Source organism: Lycium barbarum, chromosome 12 (assembly GCF_019175385.1).
Source record: "Lycium barbarum isolate Lr01 chromosome 12, ASM1917538v2, whole genome shotgun sequence".
NCBI classification, from domain to species: domain Eukaryota; kingdom Viridiplantae; phylum Streptophyta; class Magnoliopsida; order Solanales; family Solanaceae; genus Lycium; species Lycium barbarum.
In genome coordinates this window covers 10,785,124-10,799,776 of record NC_083348.1, presented here as the reverse complement: position 1 = coordinate 10,799,776, position 14,653 = coordinate 10,785,124, and the positions used below count along the sequence as shown (strand labels likewise).

Below are 14,653 nucleotides of genomic sequence, written 5' to 3'. Positions count from 1 at the left end.
ATGTGTAATGTTGATGGTCCCCTCAATTGTCTCCTCTTCTTTTACTTTCCTTTTGTTACCGCACTTTATTCAATTTTGCTCCAAATTTTTTCATCTTCACACCGCTTTATTCTTATATGGTAAAAATATAATATTAAGCACAAAGCAATATAATTTATACTCAAAAGACGATTAAAAGTACTAGAATGTGAGGAAACAATGGCTAAATATATGCATTTTAGGCCGAACATCAACCAACAAGCACTGTTTGCTGCTAATTATTGCCTGAAAGAAGAAACACAGTTACTTACTCTTCTTTCTGCTTCTGCGACTGCATCTTCTTCTACTTCTTCTGGGAATGCTTCTGCTTTTGCGTCTGCGAATGCTTCTGCTTTTGCGTCTGCGAATGCTTCTGCTGTGAAAAGGAGAGCATCAAATGGTTATTTTGCTTCTTCTACTTTTTTTTTGAGACTGGTACTATTGTATTCCTCAGCATTAAGGGTATGCTGGCCACCTTCAGAAAAAACAGAGTTCAACAGAGAGAAAGAAAAGAAAAGAAAAAAAATAGATCTACAGGGCACCTAAGAAATCCACCAGATCATCTACCTCCTCTATGAAGTTTTCTTTACACCAAAAGAATAAAGATAAATTACAATTCCATTTTACTTTGTATATGGAATTGATTTTATCTTCAAAGCATCTATCATTCCTCTTCTTCCAAACAGTCCACCAAATGCAGGGTGGTATAATCCTCCACCACTTCTTCTGAGTCTTACTGCCCCCTCTTCTGATCCAGCAACTCATCAGATCTGCAGTGTGCTCGGGCATTGTCCACTTGATCTTTTTGAGACTAAAGAACATGGTCCATATTTGAGCATTGAATTTTCAATGAAGGAATAGATGATTGTTGGTCTCTCCCGTCTCATTGCATAAAAAACATCTGGTTACTACTGGCATACCCTTCTTTTGTAGTACTTCATGAGTGAGACAAGCCCTTTTGGCCACCAACCATGTAAAGCATTTCACCTTAGTTGGTGCCAGACTTTTCCAGATATTCTTCCAGGTCCTTGTACTGCTCCCCACCTAGTATTTTGCTTCTTCTACTTCAATCTGAAATTCGGTTTTTCCCCTCTTTTTCAGCTTTTTTGTTTGATTTAAGTTGTTGATCGATATAGAGTATTCATACAACTTTACTCCAACTAGTTTGGAAATGATTTTGTAGTTGTTATTTTGTTGTATTGGCATATTGCAAATAGGTTTTTGTGTTCGAGCTGAAATTTGATCTCACGTGATGTATGAATTATATACAGTGTTATATTTCAATCTGAAAATCATTTTTTTCACGAGATTACTTATAGCATTTGTGTCCGTAAACCAGTTATGTATCTTGTGATATTTTATGAAGTCTTTATATAAGACAAGAGTTTTGGCTATCCTTTTTAGCATGATTACTTAACATAGTCTTTTACCAGAAAAGCTATTCTTATTTTGTTATTGTTTTGTCTTTCGTGTAGGAGAGAATCGAAGCTATCCTAAGGCAACCCTCAGAAGGTCTTGCAGGAGTTTCGCCTAATGATGCGCTTGGTGTGGTCTTCGATCCCGAGCACCCTGGCCGTGTTCGAGGGTTTGGCATGCGTGTCGTTCCAACTGTGGCATTCAATCAAACATCAAGGCTAGGTGGTCGTTTTTTATACGCGTTCATCTAGTGCTAGCGCTTCACCCCCACAATGGCAACAAGAGATGGCGGATATAAGATCACAATTAAATGCGCTAACAAGCTTATATCAAATGGACATAGGGAGTATCCCGAGGAGTTTAATAACTTATTTCCGACTCCTCCACATGTACAAGTACTTATTTTATCTTTATTATAGATTTAAAATATTATGATGCACATTTTGAGAATACACATTTTGAGAAGTCAGTACCTTTTAATACAACATCTTAGTTGCATAGACACTTGATGGAACATAATCAACAAGCAAACTACTATTGTCTTCTGGGTTTTAACTGTTGTTGAGTTACTTTCTTTTATTTCTCTTCTATTTTTGCTGGTTTGACACAATTTTTGCTCCTCTTTTCTAGGTTAGTCTTGAAATTTGAAGCTAGTGAATTATTTTTCTTGAATTGGTCGTTTGCTTAGTCTAGTGTTTTAGGTTTTTAAATTGCATGAGTTTTGTTTCCTTGATTTTTTTCTTTTTTTGAGTAACTAAAAGCCTGCAATTCTGGATGATTCTCCCTTTTTTTGGTTGATGATTATTTTCTGTCTGATTATATTGGGTATTGAGAAAGTTGGGACCTTTGACTTCTTTAGGTGGTTTTGTAATGGTGTAAAGAAACGATCTTTTGTCTCATCTATGCCAAATGGAATTAGCTATCCCTTTTAATTAACAATTTCCTCTCTCATCTTTGTTCTGTTGGCAGTTATTTATTTGTTTACTTTTAATATCCAAAGAGAGTTTTTTTTTTAATTATTTTTTATTACATAGGGGTAGGGGAAGGAGAAATGTGAGAGGGGATTACAATATGGAGATTCGAACCCTCACCAACAAGGTAAAAGTTTAGGTAGCCACCAACTGAACTACTAGATCCCTACCCAAAGATAGAGCTTTGGTTAAGTGGTTGCGTTTGTTTTTTCTTGAGATGAATGAACTTGTCCATTAGCTGATGCTGATCTTTTTATTTAGATGTTGGTTTTATATTCTTCTTTCTGAATGTTTGTTGGTCACCTTTTATAGCTTAGTGATCTTGGAAGATATATTTAGTACAGATTGGAAAAAAAAGTTGTTTGCTGAGTAGCCTAGTCCCTATCTTGGCCTCCTTTAGTCATTACCAAGGAAGAAAGGAGTCGTCAAACCTCAGATGGTCTTGCAGATGTTTCGCCTAATGATGCGTTTGGTGTGGTCTTCAGTCCGAGCACTCTGGCCGTGTTTGAGGGTTAGACATGGGTGTCGTTCCAACTGTGGCATTCAATCAAAGATCAAGGCAAGGTGGTCATTTTTTTATGGGTTCATGTGGTGCTAGCGCTCCTCCACAATGGCAACAAGAGTTGGCGGCTATGAGATCACAATTAAATGCGCTAACAAGCTTATGTCGAATGATAGGGAGTATCCCCGAGGAGTTTAATTACTTATTTCCCACTCCTCCACAAGTACAAGTACTTATTTTATCTTTATTATAGACTTAAATATATTATGACGGACATTTTGAGAATACACATTTTAAGAAGTCAGTACCTTTTAAAAAAAGTTAGTTCTTTAACTAGAGGTGGTGTCTTTTGGGGCATCCCGTGGATCTAGGATTTTGATGAGACACATCTTGCACCAAGTGGAAATAATTGACTGATATGTGTAGTTGTGGACGCGAAGATGACTATCTTGCACAGTGGCAAGAGAGGTTTAAGATTTTAATTATACAGTTATTTTATGTAGAGCACTCCCTGTTGTATCATTTAGCATTCTCAGCCTGTATATAATACTTGTTTAGTTGTAATCCTATTTTTTTTAGCAAGTACAAGATTTAGGAAGCGTTCCATCTCCAATTGGACCAGGAAGATCCTCGATAGAAGTAACAACGGCGATAGAGCGAGTGACAATTAATAATCATCATTTGGATCAAAACTATGTTTTTTGGGTATTGTTGGTGAATCCCTTTGAAACTCTAACTTGAATCTAGATGTAATTTTGGGATACTTTTGTTTTCTCATTTAATCCTTGCAAGTGTTAAAATTATTATGGTGTTTGATTTCATAAAAGGTGGAATTGTTATGAATGGTGTTTGATTTCATAAAATGTGCAGAAATAGGATCTAAATCTGATATACAAAATTGTTAACTGCTTAGGGTGGTCTAAACTGCCAAAATATTATTTTATACAATTACAAAAGTCAGTATAAAAAATGCATTTCGAACCATCGTTATTGTCGCCTAAAAAATACAAATTATTAGCACTAGTATATAACGTGCATTTTACGGCGGTTTTGGCAGAAACGGCCGTAATAGTACTAAATCAAAAGGAAATGGCGATAGAAGGCTAGCTTTCAGAATTAGAAAAGGCACCTTATTATCATGATAGGGGGATGCTTAGACAAGCAAAAAGCATTCAACAAAACGGGAAAAATGCTTTCTTAGGAAGGATTCCGCTCTGGGGGTGGGACTATTACATAATGGCGGCAGGTATTGTGGCGGTGTTGAAAACCGTCATTTTGGCTGGTTACGGTGGTTTGAAACCGTTGTTATACCTAATTTTAACCGCCGTAATCTTTCCCTTTTTTCTGTGGTGTGTTACCGCATCGCTCGTTCACCCTTCCGGCTTCTTACATTAAAAAAAAGGTAGTCTTTCCTTGATATATGGGGCCAAGAAGGCTTCTCTTATAAAAGCATAACTCATCAGATCTTTTGAAATATTAAGGCAACTATTGGACTTGCTTTTCCTAACTGTGATATTACACTTTGGTTTAAACTCTGTGAAGTGGTTGAGTTGATGGAACCAATTAGAGTATTAAAGCAAGTTACAGGGAACTCTCCTTCTAGTGGTTGGATTAAATTAAACACAAATGAAAGCTTTATGGAAGCAAAAGGAAAAGCTGGTATAAGGGGAATAATTAGGGATGACTAAGGAAACCTAATTATGATTTTTTTGGTCCCAATCATGTACAACAATAACAATCAAGCTCAAGCTGTCAAGTTTGGAGTTGGTTGGTTCATTAGAATGGGAATCAGGAAATTGATTGGAACTTGACTCCCTGATCATAACGAACTTCTTAAAAAATCAAGGTATGGACAACATGAAGCTCAAGATGATTATTGAAGACACTTACACCAAGCGGAGGTAAAATTAATTATTGTTATAGAGGAGCAAATCAAGTAGCGGATGGGTTGGCGAAACATGCTATGACTGTGGAACAATCTAGTTGTTTTCCAATGAAAATGGATTAGATCAGAAAATCAGTTAGAGATTTGTTTTTATAGGATTTGAAGACAAGTAAGTCGTATCCAATCCTGAAAAATCTGTTATGAGCCCGGTTTGGAGTAGCAATGAGTACGGGTAAAGCACAATGCGAGATAACAAACAAGAAAATGATTCAAGAAAATAGATAAATAATGGATGTTCTTGTCTATATTGCCTTAGAGAGAATAGAGAGATAGAGTTTATAAAATGTGAGCAAGATGCCCTTCTATCCTAAGCTATCCTTATATAAGTCAAAGTTGGACTTTTCAACCCCTAAAGTATGGGTGATGTGACCTCTCTGTGACCACAATGTTAGTGTATGATGTGGTTCTCTGATCGAGGTCGGTAGACGTGATAGGAGTTGGTAGGAGTGGAAGCCAGCTGTATGGATACCCCAGACCTCTTAAGCATCCGGTCACGCAAACCAACCTCAGGTGCATTTTCCACCCAATACACTAGCATCTACGACACGTTTCAACCACCGACTTTAGAGTGTAAAGGACACTTTCAGGTATATAAATTGCAGTTACCAAATTTTAGTGGTGGGTTGGGGTAGTGGTGGATAGAAAAGGGGCGTGGGGCGGGGGACGAGGGGCCCATTGGGAGGAGAAATAAGAGTGAATGTCACATATGATTTTGTTTCTCTAGTCCCATCATAAAAGTCATTTTCTTGTTTTTTGTTGTGTGTCTTGGCAGCAGAAAGTTAGAAATTTTATTTACTTCGCCTTTGCATCGTGAGATGATAATAGTGTGTGGATGTTGAAAGAAGTGTTGTCTGAAAGTACAGGGGGGGGGGTGAATTGTAAGCCTGTTAAAAAATTTAGTCGACTACTGTTCGGTGCCAGTCGACTGATAGCGAGACAGCCTGCACAAAATTATTAGTCCTTCAATTTGCACAAGTATAAACCACAATAAATAGTAAGGGTGCAGAATATAATATGAGAGAAATAAAATAAATGACACCAGCAATTTTTATACTGGTTCGGAACCAATGTGGTATCCTAATCCAGTCCCCTTGGGTTGCAAGGAGGTTATCTCTTTAAGCTCTTTGTAGTTTGAGTTGAGTACAACCTTTGTGGTTTTTCTCGTTCACCACCAACGTTTACAAGGTTGGTTTTTACTCGCTCACCAACAATGTATAAGGGTTGGTTTTGACACGCTCACCAACAACGCACAAAGTTGGTTTTTCGCTCACTCACCAACAACGACTCTTTGGTTTTCACTCGCTCACCAAAGAAACGAACAATGACACAACCTCTCAATACAAAGCCTCACCAACTATACTATATCTCTCCTCTCTTTTTTGTTTACACAGTAAGTCACTCAGAATTACAATGCTTATGAAAAGTAGAGCAAAGAACTTGAGAAGGTTGAGACGAAAGTATAAGTGACTGCATATCTCATCTCGCTTCGCTTGCTCCTATTTATACTGGTTCATTTGAATTTGACCAATGTAAGAATCTCTTTCTGTAGCAGTGATACGATCCACCAAATCTCTTTCCATAAAATTGATTGCTTACTTGAATACGGGCTTGAACTTGGACATCCTTGTCTCATTAAGAGAGAATCTTTATTTAAGGAATGATAATTGTACTCATTCCTTTAATAACTTAGTACTGTGCTGCATTTCCCTTCTTTGATTGCCTTATGTTGACTTGTAGAATATTCCAAGCAGAATAGATGCCACCAATAACTTAGTACCAAACTTTCCTTTTTGTCAACTTCTTCTTAATAGTTTATTTCCGTTTGCCTCTGCCTTGAGCCACAACTCTTATTTACTTTCCTTGAACACATGTATTTTCCAAGATATAGAATATAATAAAATATTCTTTCATAAATGATGGTAGTAATTTGAACACCCTGAATCTTCCATTCTTGATTATGGAAAATAAAATCTTTTTCAATAACTGATATTCACTCAATATCCTCCTTTCATAGTCAACAAATCTTCACAATAAACTAAATCTCCATGGTCTTCACGAGATTTGGAACTGTAGACTTGTAGTAGAGATCTTTCTTGCCTTCCAACTCGTAGTAGATGTATATTCATATTTGAAATGCAAATTCAAATATTTCTTTTCTTTTCTGGCTTGTACAAATATGAGCTTTTATTTAATCAATCCAAGAGGATTTCAAGATCCTCTTCATTTCACCTTGGATCTTGGTTTATATTAATTTGAATGTAGTCACATCCATCTTCTTGAATTAGGAGTTTGATCACTCTGAATATGGACTCTTTTGTGAACTTGAATCTTCTGGCATATCTTGATGTTCCATAGATTTTGAACCTTCCTTAAGTACCAGATTGATCTTGATCTTGATATTTTCCTTCCATAGGATCGTAGTAAATATTCTTCCCTTAATTCGTGTACCTTGATTTGAGTAAGTATTTTTCTTTCACATCTTCTTCCGTAATTTCATCTCGTAATATCTTCTTTTCCATATTTGATTAGATCTTCACCAAATCCTTCTCCATCAAATAAACCTATACCAAAAATAAATTTACCACAAGTAAATGTTCTTTTATTAATAATTATGTTGGTTTGTTATCATCAAAATTAATAGGTGAAATCTTGGACCTAACAATCTCCCCATTTTTGATGATGGCAAACCATTGAGTACAAAACTTTCAATTTTAATAAAAGACAGAATCAAAGATGATAAGAAGATGTGAACTTCCCCGAATTAATGAGCTCCCCCTGAATGTATGTTCCTTGATTCTTGAAGCACAACTTGAAGGAGTGGCTCCCCCTCACTTTATGCTTTATCGCTCTTCTTGTGCATTTCATGTCTGAAAATACTAACAAAGCAAACGTTTTGTACAAGAAAACTTCTCCCCCTTTTGGCATCATCAAAAGGGTGGAACGTATAGTTGCACCTTAGCAAAGATTTAGAGCAAAAAAAAAAACTCACAGGATACTTAATTTTCCCAAAGTACTTTTGAGCATATACTTACAAATAATTGCAAATTCTCATATCTAGTTTACAATATGAACTAATAAGCATTGAGACTCATGCAAACATTTAAATCACAATTATCACATGTAGAATCTCAAGTAACCCAAAATTAATTTTGATCAAAATGTCTAAATCATTAATTCAATATCAAAGTCATTGGACAGTTATAATGGGTTGACCAAAGACCAATTCAGAACAAGTGAGATATTATGGTCATACAAAAATGTAGCACTGTAGGAAATATTTTGAGTCCATTTTTAGAAAATTTGTGATTGACTCAATCTTCAGAAATATTTTCAATGTCTTGCAAACTCACAAATGATAAACATATAGTAGTTAAGAGAATAATGAACCAATTTGTATCATGAAAGGATATAAAATTGTACTTCATTGCCATATCAATTTCTTTCCTCAAAGTGAGAAAATATCTGCATCTTAATATGCAATGTCTTCAAGGCAAGCTTCCATATAATCTTTTATCAACTAGATAAAGTTGTGAATCCTTGCTCTTGACTCTTCATGATATACATGATCAAAACATGATTTATGCTAGTCAACTTTGTCTCCTGCAAGGTTTGCATCTAAGGGTATCCCGCTAGATCAAAACTGTTAGTTCTTGGATACAAAAATCAATTTTTTGAGTGCCAACCAGAAATCTCAATAATCTTTTTATAAAAGAATAGGGTGGCTTAAACACGAAATCTGGTCTAATAATTATTGAATTACAATAGAGAGGTAATCATACCTTGGCACTTTTGATTTGTGTACTTACCACCATTTTTCTTATTTGCGAGAGAGATATGATGAGCTTACTAGAGTATTCATGTACAACAAATTTTTCATACAAAATCTCTTGAGTACTCCCTTTGAATACTTGGCTTCGCTGAAAAACCTCTCATCTAACTTTGCATTATTTGAAACTTGAAGAAGGATGTTAATTCTCCCTCGTAATCATCTCAAGTTCGAATACCTTGTAAAATCTTCTTGTTGTGAAATCTTGAGCTACAATTTTACCCTTAGTTCTTACAACCTTACCTTTTTCATAAGGTTCATCTGAACATCCATAATTGTAGATCAGTTTCCTTGGCTATAAGTTCTCATATGTTATTTCCTCCATTTGCATTCAACTATTCTTGCATTGTTGGAATCTTTCATTTACTTCCATGCTTCATCTCTAGTTAAGCTTGTACATACATATGCATATCAATCGATTTCTTGTTGTCCAGAGTACGCTATTCATCTTCATGCTCAATTTCACTTCAACAAACATTAGTCTAAAGAGAACGTGCATAAAGATCTTTATAACTAATTGTTTAAAAGCCATAAGAATTATCAGTAATAAAGATTACAGAATATGCCATGAATTTTACCACTTGGTCCTTACCATGACGATAGACATTTGCAACCAAAAGGATGAGAATAATCAATAAATGATTTTTCTTCCTTTTCATATCTCATATGAAGAGTTCGTTAAGATAGATCAAAATCATAACTCATGTAACTTGTGAATACATACCTCTCGCCTTCAAGATTTTGAATATGTCCATATGAGGAGGTTATGAAGGCCTCGAGTTATATACCGTTCTTGGGCTTTGAATGAGGAGTTATTATTCTTACCAAGAGAGAGAATATCATACATGCGATTCCTTCAAGAATAATCTCATACCCACATATATATGAATTAAATTTGTATGATATTAATAATGATTGCATGCTTGCTTGTCCTAATAACTTGTGACATATATATATTAAAAAAGTGCAAGCCATGTATTCTAGTCATTCTAGCTTGTTCCGCTTTTCTAAGCATATAATTGGTTACTAAATGTCATCTGGTGATGGGAGGAAAAACAATACCACCAGTTTTAGTGTTACTGATGGTTGTGGCAATTTGAGCATACTACTGGTGGACAAAGATCTAAAAATTACAGGAATCATGATTATTATGGAGCCTGTTTATGTGAGAAATGAGGTGGTGCTATACTAGTTCAATGATCCTACTTAGTTGAGAAATGAGTTGATCCAAAAATGGTGTAAAGTGGAGTTTTATATATCTGTCTTTATCACAAGAAATGACATGAGACTTGGTAAGTTGGGAACAAGTTTTCCATGGAAACTAGCAGGCAGCAGGATTTGGTTTGGGACTTGCAGATGTACAACAGTTACAAAAGGTAGGGTGCTGCTAGTCAGACAAGGTCACAAGTGCTGTAATTATGCTGAAAATTCATGCCTGATGGTGATATTGAAGATGGTTGTTGGTGGTGGGATAGCAAGGAGGCCTTATCACCATATTAAATCCTATGGGAGGAGAGCATGGTGGTAAATTTTTACACTAACACTATTTTCTTTTTTGCAAGTTTAAGTTTTGCATGGAAATACAACAGCACCAGGAAATCAGGAAAACTAGAACATGTTTGTGCCACTGATCCTAAGCAAATGGGAATGAAGTGATGCAACTATGGACCAAATTTGATAATATGCTATACCTTATTGATCCTACTCAGCTTAGAAATGATATGGGAGTTATAGCAGATATAAGGAAAAGGAATAAACAGGCTACATGGATATATACTGGTAGCAGGAATTTTGGTTACTGGTCATTATGCAAGCAGCTGCTACTGGTACTGATTTATATTGGCAACAGGATTTTTGGACTTGTGGTTAGTGTTTGTGTTACTGGTCCTACTTACGTAGGATATGATGTGATACAAAATTCATACAATGTAGGCTACTACTATTATTTCATTGATCCAAATTCAGGAAATGATATGGGATATATTAGTTCTACTGGTTGTGGTGCAACAACTACACAAGCAAAGTTGCAATTTCAAGTTTCAAGTGAGAAAGGCAGAAGTTGCTACTACATGCAAGATTCTGCAGCAGAGAAAGATTACCAAATATGCAACAAATTGCTCATACAGCTACAACATGAGATGATGCCATATATGCAAATATTTGGCAGCTGCAGAGGATATATGGCAATTATACATTTTGCTGAAATAGTTGTTTGATCATTTAATGACCAAAAATCGTTTTTATCTTATAGTTTACAATGTAATTTTCAGATTTCTAGTTAGTAGGCTATTAGCAATTTGTAGCACCAACTTAAGATATCATATAAATCTTAAGTTGGTCATTAGATTAATTTTTGCATCTTTATTAGCCATTTTGGCTACATTAGTAAAGATTCTTTATTTGTTTCGCGTTGAAAAAAATATATAAAATCAGCCCTAGGCATCATGCCAAGTGGACTTTATTAAAAAAAATGATGAAAAATCAAAAGGCAGAACGACAAGCAAGATACAGTAGACAATTACTATTACAAATTATTTTTTATTAAGTACATGATAATGAGAAAAAGAGACACATGCATACACAAAAACACCATATTTACTAATGCAAATTTGAAAATTTTCGAGATTTCCATTGTACCATTGGTTACAAGAGTGATTAGATTTGCAGATTCTACACTTCGTTTATGGAAATGTTACTTGCGAATATTAATGTCTTGGCTAGCAAAGTAAAAAACTGCTTCCATATCCGAAAAGGAAAAAAGAAACCATAGTTTTTTATTTCATAGTGTTCCTAATCCCAATCTACACACTGAAAGAAATGTCTCCAGATAGGAGGTCATAACCACTGATGCTTCTATGTGAAGCACAAGTCAACACTTTGAGCAGCTCAAAAATATGAATTTACAAAAACCTCTTAAAGTATTCTAACAGACGAGTATTGTAGGTTCTGCACATGGACGGTTCGAGATACAACATTTACATTAGAGAGCACAGTTTCTCTAAATAAAGAGACAAAACAACATCTCATTATTAAGTGCAATTGCTGGCTTATCGGAACATACTTTTATTTCCTCTGTTGGTTTTCCAGAGTTGCAACTAACAGTAAGGACCTTTTTTTTAGACTTACGATCTCTAGTTTCATAAAAAAGTATTTAGCAGCAAGAGATTATAAAGATAAAATAAATTTTATCTTCAACGTGCAGGATTCAAGATCATTTCTTGAACGCAGGGCTCTTGGTGTAAAGTCAGTAATTATTCAATACAACAAAGAGGCCAAAGCTATCAACAATTTCTCATGGGGTTATCAGGTAATTCTCAGCTAACAGATAGCCCAAATCTTTTGTTTGCTTAGTCATTGATGCTTTTGTTCATGCCATATAATGTATAAACCACTACCCCTTATTTAAGTAAATACTTTTTAAGGCATTTCAATAAGGAGACACTTGTCTATTTGGAGATTCACAGCAAAACCAAAATCAAACAACAAAGTAAAGGAGCAAAAATGGAGGAAACTTGACCATTGAAGCTTTGCATAAGAAGATTCTAAAGATTGAAGTGATGGATAAAAAACTTATCTTTACCGTTGATATGCCACTGAAATTACAGACAAGGGATGTAGATGGATTGGATCAAACTAAAATGGCTTTTAAGCCAAAATGATCGGACAAAAGGCAAAAGGGCTGACTGCCATTTAAAATTTGATTTGCTGATGAAATAAAACTACGGGAATTTCTATTTTGAAACTTAATTTATTTCAAAATAATTGTGTATGAATTGCTTACTTGATTACAACGAGATTTTGTTTTTGAAAAACTTCCTTAAAAAGCTTTTCTAATGTATATGACAACCCAAACTTGGTATCCATAACCAAAAACCTTAACAGATAAAAAAATCCAAAATTCAAACAACAACGCTAGCCACAATAACCACAATTTTTTTTTTTTAATTTGCTTCTTTTAACGGAACCATTAACGGTTAAACCTAATCGTATCGACATCATTCTTTAAACCCAAAGATAGCAATAAAATGACTAATCAATTAGAATTCTTCAAAGTGTCTAATTCCACCAATTACGCATCTTAAGCATAAAGTATAAATCCTCTTAAGAAAGCAAACACATAAGCTTAAATCTCCAAAATTTCAACACTTCCTTGCAGCATAAGAAGAAGCCAATCCAGAATAGATTTTAAGAAAAATACCAAAGAGAACACTAAAAGATTTAATTCGAAAATTATAATGGGACAAACCCCCAAAAACAAACCCCAAAAATTGTATTATGCATCTCAGGCATAAAGTGTATATCAAAGGAATATGGGACTACAATTCAGAATCAACTATTGAGAATTGCAAAATAAATACAAAAAAATTATGAGAGAGGGAGTACCTGGAGAGAAGCAGACGCAATCAACCGAGCTAAATGTCAAATCTACTGGTAAGCGATCTCAATCGACGAACTCGAACAAACTCTACAGAAAATTTTGACAAAAAATCAATCAAACAATTCTAAGAAAGGTGTAATCTTTTCTGGGTAAATGGGATTTAAAATAAAAGACAAACAATTTAACTCGAGAAAAGGAAAAATAATCTCAATTGAAACCTCACCATTGCGATTCACATCGTAAAGTGTTGGTGTGTCCGCTGTTCAAAGAGAACCCAACAAGAAAAGCACATCAATATCAAAATCAATTAGATTTTGCAGAACAAGACCCAACAACAACAAAAAATCTTAGAACTTTCGTACATCAAATATGCAATATTGATTTTATGTTGCTGCTACAAAATGGAGCATATACTAACATTTTCCTGAAATTTTCTTTTTTATATTTTGTTTGAAATTCCTAAAAGAAAAAGCTAATAGCGATAAGCTAATGGTATAGAGGAAGGAGAACTTACTTTGAATGGAGTTCGTCCGTGAGGAGATGGCGAGAAGAGTTGGTGTTAATGTGTTTGCCATTTTGTGATAAGAGTTGGTGTTAAAGGGTTTGCAATTTTGTGATATGAACTGGTGTAAGAGCGTTTTGGAACTTTGTTTTATTTTTTAGAACAAATAAACAAATAGAGATTAAAAGAAAAGAGTACAAAGTTTTTGGGGGTTTGGAGGGATTAGTGAAATTTTAGGAGGGAAAATAACGAGGGAACTAAAACCGTACCAATAGAATTTTTTAACCCAAAATTTGTTCCATTAGATACATCTATTGGTACGGTGGACAAAACTGTAGCAATAACTAGAGCTATGGCAACGGTTCAAACACTATTGCAACAGTTTAAGAGTCGAAATGTTCCAGTAGCATCAAAGTCCTATTGTAACAGTTGGAACTGTTGCAATAGACGATCTATAGCAATGGTTGTGTAACCGTTGCTAATAAGTTTGTTGCCATAGGCTCATTTTCCAGTAGTATATTTTGTATGTTTCAATGCATAGATGGTGAATATTTCAAGGTAGTGAAAGTTGATGAATGTTACTCCCTCCACATAAAAAAAGAGTTCACTTAGCCATTTGCACACCCCTTAAGAAAATACTAACTCCTAGACAAAATAGATAATTTGACTAAACTACCCCTAATTAAATAGGCATTGAGATTTGATCATATAACACTTAATAGGGGCCAATATGGAAAAACAATATTAATTCTTTTTTTTTTAGGGGGGTAAACAGTTTCATTCTATTCAACCAAAAAGTGTTCGTTACAATGCAAGCGGAAGCTGACCTTCCGCACTCAAAATACATAACAAAATCCTATACAGACTACACTGTCTATACAAGTACAACATCATAAGAAATACAATAGAGCTCATCAGTCCTAGGGATAAGAATTAAGTTGACTAAGAGTCCCTTGCCAGTTGGAGATAGTATTTCCTCTGATGTGTATATGCTGAGCCATTCCCTGCACAATTTGTTTGCTGAAGTAGTCCCTCTCTGAAAACTGACTGCATTCCTATCTCTCCATACCAGATATATCAACATGCCAAATGTGT

At 35.0% G+C, this 14,653-nt stretch overlaps 1 long non-coding RNA gene across 1 annotated transcript; it reads right to left on the bottom strand.

The window, feature by feature from the left end:
• Positions 1 to 8,305: 8,305 nt before the first annotated feature.
• Positions 8,306 to 13,759, bottom strand: LOC132623834 (uncharacterized). The gene is made up of 3 exons (XR_009576440.1): positions 13,571 to 13,759; positions 13,280 to 13,315; positions 8,306 to 13,143 (listed from the first exon to the last, which is right to left on the bottom strand). It is a non-coding gene; the product is annotated as an uncharacterized LOC132623834 (long non-coding RNA).
• Positions 13,760 to 14,653: the final 894 nt, after the last annotated feature.